Consider the following 14,358-nt stretch of genomic DNA (forward strand, 5'->3'; position numbering starts at 1 on the left):
ATGCGGTCCGATCCTCGTCTACAGAAGCTGGCTCTTGGGACGTGGAATGTCACCTCTCTGAAGGGAAAGGAGCCTGAGCTAGTGAGCGAGGTCAAGAGGCTCCGGTTAGATATAGTTGGGCTCACCTCGATGCACAGCTTGGACTCTGGAACCAATCTCCTTGAGAGGGGCTGGACTCTACCACTCTGGAGTTGCCCCCGGTGAGAAGCGCAGAGCAGGTGTAGGCATACTTATTGCCCCTCGACTTGGAGTCTGTTCATTGGGGTTTACTCCGGTGGATGAGAGGGTAGCCTCCCTCCGCCTTTGGGTTGGGGGACGGGTCCTAAATGTTGTTTGTGCGTATGCACCGAACAGCAGTTTGGAGTACCCACCCTTTTTGGAGTCCCTGAAGGGGGTGCTAGAGGGTATACCTTCTGGGGACTCTCTCATACTGCTGGGAGACTTCAATGCTCATGTGGGCAATGACAGTGAGACCTGGAAGGAAGTGATTGGGAGGAATGGGCCCCCCCGATCTGAACCCGAGCGATGTTTTGTTATTGGACTTCTGTGCTCATCATGGATTGTCCATAATGAACACCATGTTCAAGCATAGGGGTGTTCATATGTGCACTTGGCACCAGGACACCCTAGGCCTCAGTTCGATGATCGACTTTGTGGTTGTGTTGTCGGACTTGCGGCCACATGTCTTGGACACTTGGGTGAAGAGGGGGCGGAGCTGTCAACTGATCACCACCTAGTGGTGAGTAGGATTCAATGGTGGGGGGGATTCCGGTCAGGCCTGGTAGGCCCAAACATGTTGTGAGGGTCTGCTGGGAACATCTGGCCCTGTCAGAAGTAGCTTCAACTCCCACCTCCGGCAGAACTTTGACCACGTCCCGAGGGAGGTGGCGGACATTAAGTCCGAATGGGCCATGTTTCGTGCCTCTACTGTTGAGGCAGCTGACCAGAGCTGTGGCCATAAGGTGGCCGGTGCCTATCGTGGCAGCAATCCCCAAAACCCGTTGGTGGACACCGGCGGTGAAGAATGCCGTCAAGCTGAAGAAGGAGTCTTACGGGACCCTTTTGTCCTGTGGGACTCTGGAGGCAGCTAATAGGTACCGGCAGGCCAAGCGGAATGTGGCTTTGGTGGTTGCTGAGGCAAAAACTCAGGCATGGGAGGAGTTTGGGGAGTCCATGGAGAACGACTTTCGGATGGTTCCGAGGAGATTCTGGTCCACCATCCGGCGTCTCAGGAGTGGGAAGCAGTGCAGTGTCAACACTTCAACTCGGATGTTGTGGGTCAGTAGGGGGACTACTTCGAAGACCTCCTCAATCCCACTAACATGCCTTCCAATGAGGAAGCAGAGCCTGGGGACTCAGAGGTGGGCTCCCCCATCTCTGGGACTGAGGTCACCGAGGTGTCAAAAAACTCCTTGGTGGCAGCGGTGGATGAGATATGCCCGGAGTTCCTCAAGGCTCTGGATGTTGTAGGACTGTCTTGGTTGACACGTCTCTGCAACATCGCATGGACATCGGGGACAGTGCCTCTGGATTGGTAGACCGGGGTGGTGGTCCCCCTCTTCAGGAAGGGTGACCGGAGGGTGTGTTCCAACTACAGAGGGATCACACTCCTCAGCCTCCCTGGAAAAGTCTATTCGGGGTTCCTGGAGAGTAGAGTCAGTCAGATAGTCGAACCTCAGATTCAGGAGGAACAGTGTGCTTTTCGTCCTGGTTGCGAACAGTGAACCAGTTCTACACCCTTAGCAGGGTCCTGGAGGGTGCATGGGAGTTTGCCCAACCAGTCTACATGTGTTTTGTGGACTTGGAAAAGGCGTCGACCGTGTCCCTCGGGGAATCCTGTGGGGGGTGCTCCGGGAGTATGGGGTACCGGAGCCCCTGATAAGGGCTGTTCGGTCCCTGTACAACCGGTGTCAGAGTTTGGTCTGCATTGCCGGCAGTAGGTTGAACCCATTTCCTGTTCCGGGCACGTCTAACCGGGAGGAGGAAGAACCAGGACACGCTGGAGGGACCACTGGCCTGGGAACGCCTCGGGATTCCCCCGGAAGAGCTAGAAGAAGTGGCCGGGGAGAGGGAAGTCTGGGCATCTCTGCTCAAGCTGTTGCTCCCACAGCCCGATCTCGGATAAGTGGAAGAGGATGGATGGATGGATAAGTGGATGGGACTGGTGACCTTTGATGGGCTGAATGGCCTGTTCTCGTCAAAATGTTTCTAATGATCCACAATGTTCTAATATAAAGCATGGCAAAAAACAATCTAAAAACATAGCTATGAAATACTGACAGGATAATGTTACCATGTAAATATACATTAACTGAAAACAAAAATAGATTGAAATGATTTCTTAGGCACAGAAACTTTGATTTGTGACAACTGTGCATGCAGAGCTTAGACATTCTCTAAATGTCTGTGTGGACTTTTCTCCTGCTTCTCACAGTTAATTGGTGATTCTGAACTAGCCTGGTGTGTTTGCAAGTCAGCGGGCTCTTGCTGTTCAAGGTTAGTTATTGCCTTGCACTTGATGATCCTGGGAAAGACTCCAGCCCTGCAATGTGGAACTGTACTTGAGGGTTCAAGAATATTATGTACTTGTTTGTGATTTCTACAGATAATCAGCGCACCCAGAGAAACCTCCAGCAGACACAGACAGAATGTGCAAACTCCAAACCGAAGGCAAGGCCAGATAACTAGAGCTGTGAGGCAGCAGTGGTAACATCTGGGCATCATGCTGCCCAAGGATTCATATTGTATATAAAATAGTTTTCCAAGAATCATTTATTCATTTACTAAACACGCTTTTTACAGCATAAGGGCATGAAGAGCTGAAACCTGTGTTGGTGTAAGCTAGTGCAGTGAACCAGCTGTGGATGGAAAGTTCCTGAGTGTGGTGAGATAAAGGTCTGTGCTGGTGCAAATATAGTGCACTCAGGTGTGTGGGTTGAAGAGTTGGGTAGCCATAGGGTGTTCGTTGTGGAGGTGAGCTGATTATCTGTTAATCGGAAGGTGATTGGCACAGCTGTTCTACACTGGTACTCAGCAGATTGCAATTATCACTCCACACCCACGAGAGTATAAATTGAGTCTGAGATGAAAAGAGGAGAGACAACAAAATGAAAGAAAAAAACTGAATGAGTGACCAATTGAGTGAGAACAGAAAAATATCGGATGGGGGTGTGACGATGCGGGTTCTGCTCCATGCTCCCATTGCTGTTCGGGAGCCCTTGAACCCAATACCGTCGATAGATATAACCGAGGTGAGCTAGACAGTGGAGGCAACAACTGAGCAAGGGGATGGTTCAAAAAGTGCAAAGTGCTTTTATTAAAAAAACAATCAAAAACAAAGTGTTCAATAAATAGTGCAGTGATCCAAAACTCTTCATCAAATAAATAATCCAATACAAAAAATGTGGAGGTTAAAAACATACAAAACAACAATCCTTAAAATGAGGTTAAAACGTTCAAACAGGAAGCAGTTTTTAAAAATGAACAATAAGCTTGGTGCTCTTCTATGCTGGCGTCTCACCTGCTTCTCCCATACGGGCCCATGCAACAGGCGAGACGCTCCCTGCAGCTGCCCTTTTCCATAGCACCAACACAGGTCTGGAGACCTCTCGATCCTGGCTTCGGTCTGGCACTCATCCCAGACCTAAGACTTGGACTTCTTGGTCTCCAGGACGCCCACACCAAGGACTGCGACTCCCGCTGCCTTTCTATGGCCAGTCGTCTCTCCCTGGTCACTCCTGATACCTGTTCGCTCAGAGGGAGCGACATCAACTCTAATGCCTGGATGTCGGCCTAACACCCAACTTCCTCGCAGCTGCCCATGAGCGTTCGTTCGCTCGCTCACCACACACTCCATGTGTCTCTCTCTCGCACTGACCTGCTTTCTCTCGCTCCCTGTAACCTCCGTCCTTTTCATTTAATTTTTTTTTCCCTCTCCTATCCGACTCGCACTTCTTTTATACAGCGAGGGGCCATAGCAGCTGCAGCACATTAGCCACGGGAACAATCACGAATGTGGGCAGTCCCTCACCTGTGCACACAGTGAGAAACGTCCACACCATAGATCGCCCCGCGGCTTGCTACGACTATTACGCCCCCTCACGAAGCCGCAAGCACGGTGATTATTTATTTAAAACTGAAACAGCCTTTTCTGAAAGAGCTGTGGACCCATAACACCACAGGGAGCCACGGCAAAGAGAAGATAGTGAAGCAGTCAGTGGAAGCCCCATGGTGGAACTGCATAACAGGTGCACTCGGGTGGACCGGATCATCCCTGATGCACTTTGGAGTGCAGGAACAATTGTGGGCTCCTAGGGATGGATATAGGAAAAACAGAGCTGGACTCAACACCTCCTAGTGGACCCTGGGGGATGGTGAACTGGGACGGGAATCCAAGAGGTTCTCTTAAAGATCCAGTAAACACCAAAGCATAAGAAGGATGGAGCCTGGAGCAGGGCGACCCGGTGGATGCTGAAGGGTGGAGACTGGGATAGCAGTACGAGGGTCACTGGTACCAGAGTTTCACCAGGAGATGGGGTGAGCGGGTTGGGATGAAAGTGAGAGATCGAGAGAGAGAGAGAGAGAGAGAGAGCACTGGACAAAGATTTTAAATCTGATTGTGACTTTTGATTTTATTTTTGATTTTTAATTGCTTATTTATTGACCTATTAATTGCTGATTTTAACTTCGTAACAGAAAACTGGGTTTTTATTGTTGTTTATTTATTTATTGAAGAAGTCTTCCACTGCACTTTATTTTAAACACTTTGTTGAAATAAAAAGCACTTTGCTCATGGGTACCAACCCTTGCTGTTAGCACAGTCCATCCTTGGCACGTGACTATCGATGTCCAACATTCAAGGAGGTAGAGCTAGCTGCAGGCAATTACACCTATAACACAAACACCCACCTCCAGGCTGATTGACCCGCAATGCAGGAAGAAATCTGACTTGGTGGAGCCATGCAGAGAAAATGCAAACTCTACAGTGATAAAGCCTACATGGAGAACTTAACTCCAGTCACCAAGTACTGTGGTAATCAGTGGACTGCCATTATATCAACTAGGAAACCTCTGTAAACAATTAAGGCAAAGACAGGCTCCAGATGAAGTGAGTTGCACAGTTTTATGCAAAGGTGTAGTTCATCTAACCACTAAAACACTGCACTATAAAATAAAATAGACAGGCCATGCCTTCAGCTCTGACACTTTACTGCTCACTATCTCTTAGTGAGGAAATGCAGTCATATGCAGTGTGCAAAAAATTTCTGCTTAGTACGCACTTCCGCTGATAGTTGAATTTACTGGTATTGTTCTGCTTTCAATTTTAGGTCTTGACAAAAACTGAAACTCCAAGAAAATAAGTATTGTGGTATTTTTGGCACTGTAAATGTTTACATTCATACGTACTAGAAGCTCAAGTTCCCTGTTCACGGTAGTGGGAGACTTAGTATGTGGGTTGGCTTGAGGTGTAGGAGGGTAGTTTAGCAAATTCTGAAGCAATAAAATGACTTGATCTAAGGTACATAGCACATGATTAATCTGTGATCCTTTTTCTAGAAAACAGGCTCATTTTTACAAAAATACACTAGTAACAGAATAAAGCACAATGGTGCATCTAATCATTCTTGCAGCCATGTTGTAAACTGGTTATCTAGTTCAAAGAGACATTAATCAAGCCTTAAAATTCAAAGTTGTATAATTACACTGTTTTAACCTTCAATAACAGTATAGCCTATCTGTTCATATTTGAACCCACTAAGTCTATTGCAAGGTCACAAGTAGAGTCAGGCTCTGGGTGGGCTCCCAGTCCAAGCATAAAGATGGGTATTATAAATGTAAGCTAAAAGAAGATTCAACTAACCAATATAGGAAAAAGGGGAACAACAATTCAATACCCATGGAGTATCAGGAGGTAATAAACATGTGGAGTCCCATAGAGTTTTGTAATAGCTTAGGTGACTTATCCTCCTGAGTGTCTTGTCATATATTATGGTACATTCCAGTGTATATACAATATTATTAATAATATTACGTGTCTGCTTGACACTTTTATACATCATGACCTACAGCTGCATCATATATGTTTTAGTTTCTGAAAACTATAGACAGATAGTCTCTACAAGCTTTACACACACCTGGATTAGGGCAGTTTATCCCATTCTTACTGGCAGATCCTCTTAAGCTCTGTTAGATTAGATGGTAAGCATATATAAACTTCCACCTTCAGGTGTCTTCACAAATCTATTGAGTTTAAGTCTGGTCCACGCAAGGACATTAAGAGACATATTCTTAAGCCACTCCACTGTGGTCTTGGCTTTACGCTTGGGGTCATTGTTGCGCTGAAAAGCGCCTTCAAGGACCTTTCTGCATTTGACCGCATTCATCCTTCCTTCATTTCTGAGCAGTCTCAGTGTCCCTGCCACTGAGAAGCACAACCACAGCATGATGCTACAAGCATGATGTTTCACCATGGGGACTGTATTAAGTATGTAATAAGTGTAGCAATGACACCCTAGGGTACTGCTGATATATTATAATTACTTGGGTCTTCTCCTTTCGTCTCAGTGGCACACTCCACCAGGTCCCCAGTCCAACACACCAACAAGGAAAGTTTCAACAACAACAACTTTATTCAAAAGAACCACCCCCAACTGAATGGTGTCCCAAACAAAGAAATAGAATAAAAGCTTAACAACAATGCAGTGAAAATTAATAAACAGTAATAAGTATCTTATGCAAATATGATATATACAATCCTATAACCTGTGCCTCTAAGCAAGCAGTATTTAATAAAAGTTTCCTTTATGCTCCCAGTCCCTCAGGAAACCTTCTTCCCCTCCCCCCTCACTGGCCAGTGATACCAGGAAGACAAACAAAAAAAATGGCGTTGGGGCCCTTTGATTCTATCATTGGAGCGCTCTATCTCCAAATGGAGCATTTGTAATCCACTGAAAAGATATCTGTCCTCCAACTGGACTCTCCAAATAGGTGGCCACAATAGAGTAAAGTAAAGATAGGGATAATTGTGCGATATACAGCTCACCATTCCTGGGTTCCGGAAGACGCGGGCTGCAGATGCTCCTCAGTGATCCAATAATCCCCAGCGGCCCTCTCGAAGCTCCGATAAAATCACTCCTCTCACCGGTTCCTCCAGGTCGATTCTCTCTCTCCTCCGCAAAAGTCTCTCTCCTCCGAAAAAAAGCCTCTCTCCTCTGCAAAAGTCTATCTGCTCCGCACAAGTCTATTCCTTTTTCCATCCCTCTCCAAGTCCATCCTCCCCTTCCTATCGTTCCTCCGTCCATCTCCGCCACCCCAAACAACAGAGATCCCCCCCTGTATTCTATTCCTATCCTGATCAGCCGCTCTGCTGCCATCTAATGTCTAGTTCTTAAAATCGCAGCTCCATGACTCTCTTATTCAGACATACACACACAAGGTGTCTGTGTACATAGCTACACTCTTCCCCCACTGAGGAACCCTTTGTCCCCAAAGGGAGTAAATCACAATTTAACCCCTACAAGGAATAAGAAAATCGTCTCGCAAAGGAACTGCCCACCATGGTGTGTCAGACCAGGAACCAGAAGAGTAGACTTTGTTGTCACTCACAAGCTTCTCCTTAGCTTCTGCTCGACGGTGCACAGTGGTGACGACCTCCTCTGTGCTGTTTTCAGAAGAGTCATAGGTCAGTCTTTTGGGAGGCCGAATGGTGCGCTTTTCCCTTGCTTCAGCAGGTTCTGACTATGGAGTCGAGGTGTGTTTAGTAAGTGCTTCTGAGGGCTCTACGGAAGGTCCTGTCACCAGCGAAGAAGGTTCGACCCAGGGTTCTTCAGGTGGCCTGATGAAAATTTCTAAATCCTCAGATTCAATGACAGCTTGAGGTACAAACTGAGGAGCTTCTGCCCTTAGTGTACCAGAGGGAAATTCGAACTCAAAGGGATGGTCATTCCTGGGTACCTGAAACCATAACCAGTCAGAAGTGAACTCTTCATCAGAATCATCATCTTCCACTGCGATCTCACTGGACTGATTATTCTGAACACTCGACTGAGATCGGGTGATAGGGTGTCATCTCTGAGGCTTTGGCTCCTCAGTAGGTGGTACTCATACGGCTTCACTTAACGGTAGCAGGTGATTTCGGTGCCAAGTCTTTAGGGGACCAGTCTGTCCCTCAGGACGAATCCAGAATACCGGGAGGCCTGGTAGCTGAGAGCAGATGATGTACGGTTGAGAACTCCATCGATCTGCAAGTTTTTGGAGACCCCGCTGATTCAAATTTCGCAACAGTACTTGATCTCCGGGTTTTAAATCATGATTCCAGACCCTCAAGACGTAACATTTTTTATTTTGGGACCCTCTATTCTCCGAAGCTTCACGTGCCTTTTCATAAGCCACTGTGAGATCCTTCCGCAATCTCTTGACATAATTCTGATGAGTGGTAGCGGACGTCCCATCCAATGAGATGCCAAAAGCCAGATCGATAGGCAGTCTAGCTTCCCGTCCAAACTTCAAACGGTAAGGTGAATACCCAGTGGAGTCATGTCTGGTACTGTTATAAGCATGCACTAAAGCAGACACAAACCGACTCCAATGCTGTTTATTCTCCGAAATCAGTGTTCCCAGCATATCCAACAATGTTCGATTGAACCTCTCTGGCTGAGGGTCACCTTGGGGGTGATATGGAGTGGTCCTGGACTTCGACACTCCCAATGTTCTCATCAGCTCTTTAATGAACTTGCTTTCAAAGTCTCTTCCCTGATCTGAGTCGATCCTCTGGGGCAAGCCATAATGAACAAAGTACTTCTCGACTAGAACGTTGGCAACGGTGGAGGACTTTTGGTCTTTTGTGGAAAATGCCTGGGCATAACGAGTGAAGTGATCTGTGATAACAAGGATGTTTCCCTGACCACTAGTATCTGGTTCCAAACACAAAAAATCCATGCACACCAATTCCATTGGGCTTTGACTCTGCAGATGGCCCATTGTGGCGGCCCTTGAAGGTAGAACCTTCCGTTGAATACATCTCAAACAGGAACGGCAATAGTTCTCTACTTCAGCATGCATGCAGGGCCAGTAAAACCGATCTCGAACCAGTTGGAAAGTTCTCTCTGTTCCCATGTGACCATGATCATCATGCAACGCTGTCAGAGCAATGTGACGGTGCTTCTCAGGCAGAAACAACTGTAATTTCTCTTGAGAGTCCCCAGAGGGGGCTCTCCTATAGACCAGACCCTCGTTTAACTGAAATCTGGGCCATTCTTTATGCACCAGTTTTGCCTTTTCAACTTTATCCGTCCACAGCAATTCTTGGTTGTCAGACTCCAATGCTTGTGAGACCAACCAACAAAGAGGATCTTCCTGTTGGTCCTTCTTCAAGTCCTGACGATTTAAAGTGGGTAGACTGTCCTTCCTCAATTGCACCAAATCACAATACAATTCTGGGACCCCGGCAGCCATGACTCCGACTACTTGAGCTCCCACTGTGCCCTTTGCCTGCCAATCCACTCCTTGGTATATGGTCTGAACTTCCTCTGGGCCTAATTGAGCCCACAGGCCATCTGTGGCGTAGGGTCTGTGGGATAGGATTCTGCATCGTGATTAACTGTTCCTGGCCGATACTTCAGACTGAAGTTAAATTCAGATAATGCAGCCAACCATCGGTGTCCTGTGGCATCCAGCTTAGCTGTAGTGAGGATGTAAGTGAGCGGATTATTGTCTGTCTTTACCTCAAAGCTGGTGCCGTAGAGGTAGTCCTGCAGCTTGTCCACCACCGACCACTTCAAGGCAAGAAACTCCAATTTGTGAGTGATACAGTATTCCGACAATTCCTTCTCGACAAGCATCAACATGCAACTCATATGGTTTCGTTGGATCCGCATAGGCCATAAGACTCCACTTCAATTGGTTGAAAGCCTGCTCACAAGCAGAGGTCCATTCGCTCTGAATATTCTCTTTCGACCCCCGAGGCCCTTTCATAGAGTTCTTTGAAACATCAGAAAAAAGGTCACATTCTCCCATCTCATTCTTTAGGAGCTCATTCAAAGACCAAGCAATCTTGGCCAACCCTTCCACAAATCTTCTATAATAAGAACAGAACCCGAGGAATGATCTGAGCTCTTCCACAGTGTGAGGATGTGGCCAAGAGGTTAGAGTTTCCAATTTCGCAGGGTCAGTAGCAACTCCCTCTGCGGTGACCACATGTCCCAGGTAAGTGACTGATGGCAGACAGAATTGGCACTTGTCTAGAGACAGCTTCAAACCCTTGCCTTTCAGACGGTCCAGCATCTTAATCAGGCGTTGCGTGCTCTTCAAGTGTCCTCCCGAAGACGATTAGATCATCTAGGTATACCAGTACTTCTAGAAGATGCATGTCCCCTACTGTCTTTTCCATCAATCTCTGGAAAGTCGCTGGAGCTCCAGTAAGACCCTGGGGCATTCGATTGAACTGATTGAAGCCTACAGGACAAATAAAAGCCGTCTTCTCTTGGTCATCTGAATGCATGGGAATCTGATGATACCCGCTCCTCAAATCCAGCACACTGAACCACTTAGCCCCTGTGAGACACTGGAGAGCGTCTTCAATTCTGGGAGCGGTATATTGATCAGGTATAGTCCTCCTATTCAAAGTGCGGTAGTCGATGCACAGACGGAGAGACCCATTCTTCTTCCGGACCACCACAATTGGAGAAGCATAGGGGCTCCTTGAGTCACTGATTACCCCAGTCCGCTTCAGCTCGCCAATCTGTTCCCGGAGGTCATCAAAGTCGGCCAGAGGAATTCTCCGAGACCTCTCCCGGAATGGTCTGTTATCAATGAGTTGGATGCGGTGTTGGACACTTTTCGCACAGCCCACATCAAACTCATCTCGGGAAAACATGTCCTTTCTTTCCGACAATATCGCCTGGATCCTTTTCTTCCACTCAGTTGGAGCTGGAGAGTTCTCTGGATAAAACCATTCCTCACAAAGCTCAGTGGCTGCTTCCCCCACTGAGAAAAGAGGTGTGACCAGGGTGACTGATTTCGCTTCGCCCAATAACATCCGGGTTTTAAGTCTCACCGGAAAGTCAGTGGTATTCCTGACACTTACAGTAACTTTCCCTCCATTGCGCTGTAAGGCCCGAGTGGATATGGCCTCTGGTATCAGGTCCACCATGGATACTGAGTCTCCAGCGGAGGCACCTTCCAGCATCACATAGGGTCCTGGCTGCATCCAGGTCAGTCGTACTTCGGCTTTTAAACAGACAACCTCCCCTGGCTGCAAGACTCTTTCTCTTTTGCTCAGAAACCAGAGTTTTCCCACTCCTTCTGACGGGATGTCCTCCTCTTCAGCAATACTCTGGTACACAGCTCTCAAAGATGGATGTATGTTCTCTTCCGAACAGCTTCTTTGTCCCACTATTGGAGTGAGCATCCTTCTCACCAGGTTGGAGTTTGTTCCTATGATCAATGAGCTTCCGGTGAACCCAGAGGGACGGGAACACACGATCGCAAGGGTGTCATAAGTACCTTTGGATGCAGCCAACTGAGGACCTGCAGTCAGTCTAACTTCCACATAACCATCATAGGGGAGATTCTGATCCCCGACACCTCGAATCTCCAAATTCTCTATCTTGCGTAAAGGTAGGGGTTTAAGGTGCTTATCATAGAAGTCCCGACATAGCAGAGTGACTTGAGCCCCAGAATCTAGGACAGCTCTGGTGTAAATCCCCTCGACTTGAATAGGGACCACTGGAGAAGGCCCAATTAAATCCTTGGGAACTTTTAAAGAACTTTCGAAACTAGCAGCCCTTGAGTTCTGGACGGTGGCCCTCTCTCTCCCTTGAGAATAGGTGGAAGACTTATGTGTGTGTCTCTCCTGTAGTAAGGAGACAGACTCAGGCTTGGAAGTCGGAGAATGTGGCCCTGATGGTCCGGAAATTGTTACGGAGACATTACCATTCTGCCCTCTGGGACTCTTCTTTTTCCTTTTTGGAGGAACTGAATTGGAGCTAGCCGAAGTCTTTAGGCACCCAGTTGGCTCCTTCACCGGGGCCCTTTGGAGTTTTCCGACGACTTTTGACTTTGTAGTCTCTCTTGGAGAGCACTCAATATCTCTTCTAGTGGGTCGAAAGTAACTCTATCCTCTGTACACTGTGCCTGTAAATGTCCAGTTTTCCCGCAGTGAAAACATCGTCTCCGATCTAAGGGCTTCTTGTTCGCGTGTTGAGCCCCCGATGTTGTCTTCTCAAAGGCCAGGGATACTACAGCTTTCTGGATATCTCCAATAGACTGTCGTAATTCCTCTTGAGTCTGTATGACCTGTGTAACCGATCTCTGTGAATCATTGAATGCTTGCTGCAAGGTAGAGTGGGATTTGGCCACTTGAGTCACTGCCTGCATCAAAATGTCAAGAGTCAATACTTTACCCGTTGAGCCAAGGGGACCCTGAGTCGGGGGTTTTATCTGCTGCTGCTCGTCATCGGCTGACACGTTCAGAGTGGTCAATGCAAAATATGCAGAGGTCCCAATGTTCAGTGAATTCAAAGTGGTGGCAGGCTGACACTTGGCTGCTACCAAAACTTCTTCCTCCCGAATAGTTTTCATCAACCTAGAGTAGGTCAATGGTTCATCTTGGCCCCTCACTCTCAGCTTCAGCAAGATAGGGTCCAGAGGTAGAGCTCCTCTGAGGATCTGGCGTAATAGCGTTTGGCTGGCGGTTTCAGGTGTCAGTCCATCTTTCAGGATCACTTGGTGTAAGATCTTGTCTAAACGGGTGACAAATGTGGATAGCTTTTCCCCTTCCTTTTGGTAAGTATGTTCAAGCAAATACTTCAGCTCCTCACTGCTCTCGACACACCCATAAATCTCCCTCAAAGCTTCTAGGTATTCTGCCGCGGTGCAATCAGGCTTGTCTCGTTTCAAGTTTCGGATAATATCAGACGCAGGGGTCCGAAGACTTTCCACAATTCTCTGTCTCTTTATGGGATCAGGAGCTTCCCACTCACCCAGAGCTTGTGTGGCTTGATCAGTCCAGGTCTCAAATGCTTCTTCTCCACTCGGCACAGGTAGGTTTCCGCTGAAGAATCGCAGTTTTCTCCTGAAACTCTGTTAGTATGACCATTGAGTTCTTGGTTACCTCACAGGCCAAGATACCTCTTGCCCAGCTACTCAGTTTAGCCAGGTGCCAACTCAAGGAAGAGTTCTGGTGGTTCCCAACATTTCACAGTTATTGAGGCCAGTGAGCTCGTTTATACACTCAAAGCTTTAGAAACGGTTTCATACCCATGCTCTGGCCTAGGCCTCACAACAATTTGATTGGAGAAGTTTACAGAGAATTCCTTGGACATCTTGGCTTTCTAGTTTTGGTCTTGAGTGTGCATTGTAGACGCTTATATACACAGGTGTGTGCCTTTTTAAATAATGCCCAATCATTTCAATTTTCCACAAGTGGAATCCAACATATCAAGGATAATGAAAGGAAACAGGATACAATACAATTTGGAGAGCCACAGCTTAAATGAATGAGAGATTTAGTTTTTTGATGTTTAATACAGTTAAGAACCTTTCCGAAAACATGTGTTGTCTTTGTGATAATGAGTTACTGAGTATAGATTGATACGTCCATCCATCCATCAGTTATCCATCCCTCTATATCCTAACACAGGGTCACGGGGATCTGCTGCAGCCAATCCCAGCCAACACGAGGCACAAGGCAGGAAACAAACCTCGGGCAGTGCGCCAACCCACCTCAGAGATTGATACGTAAGAATGGCAAATGTATCCATTTAAAAGTAAATATGCTATATAATAAAGTGTGCAGAAAGTGAAGGGGTCTGAATACTATCTAAATCCACTGTATGGTTTAGGTATTGCTGGGCACGATTTTAACATTTTCAGACTGATCCTTGTTTTTCCTGTGCACATTATGATTCAAAGACAAATCACACAGTTATTAGCACTTTAAGATAGTAGAAGGCTATTGATTTGAACATGATTACTCCAGATAATTTTGTTCTACAAAAGTAGTCATATCTATCAAACCTGTATATAAAATATAAGGGAAACATTGCAATCAAAATTTTTACATTACAGCTTTATGTGGGATATACAAAACTTTTTACATTTGAAAGATGACTTGCTCAAAGTCACGCTGTCATTTGGAGGCTTGAAATGAACCAGGGACCTTTTGATTTAAGATTTCAGTCACAACACACTGCCTGAGAGTGTCTGTGAATGAATTATCTGATGGTGAATTTGGTGTCGCTTACTATTAACGCTGCTGGCTGACAACTACTATAACACCTTTCCCAGAACAAGCAGAGCCAAATGCTGTGGCGGGATTTGTACTAAAAATGAAAACGAGGAAAGGTTACTAACAGTGGG

The sequence above is a fragment of the Polypterus senegalus genome, chromosome 3, assembly GCF_016835505.1.
Source record: "Polypterus senegalus isolate Bchr_013 chromosome 3, ASM1683550v1, whole genome shotgun sequence".
Classification (NCBI taxonomy): Eukaryota; Metazoa; Chordata; class Cladistia; order Polypteriformes; family Polypteridae; genus Polypterus; species Polypterus senegalus.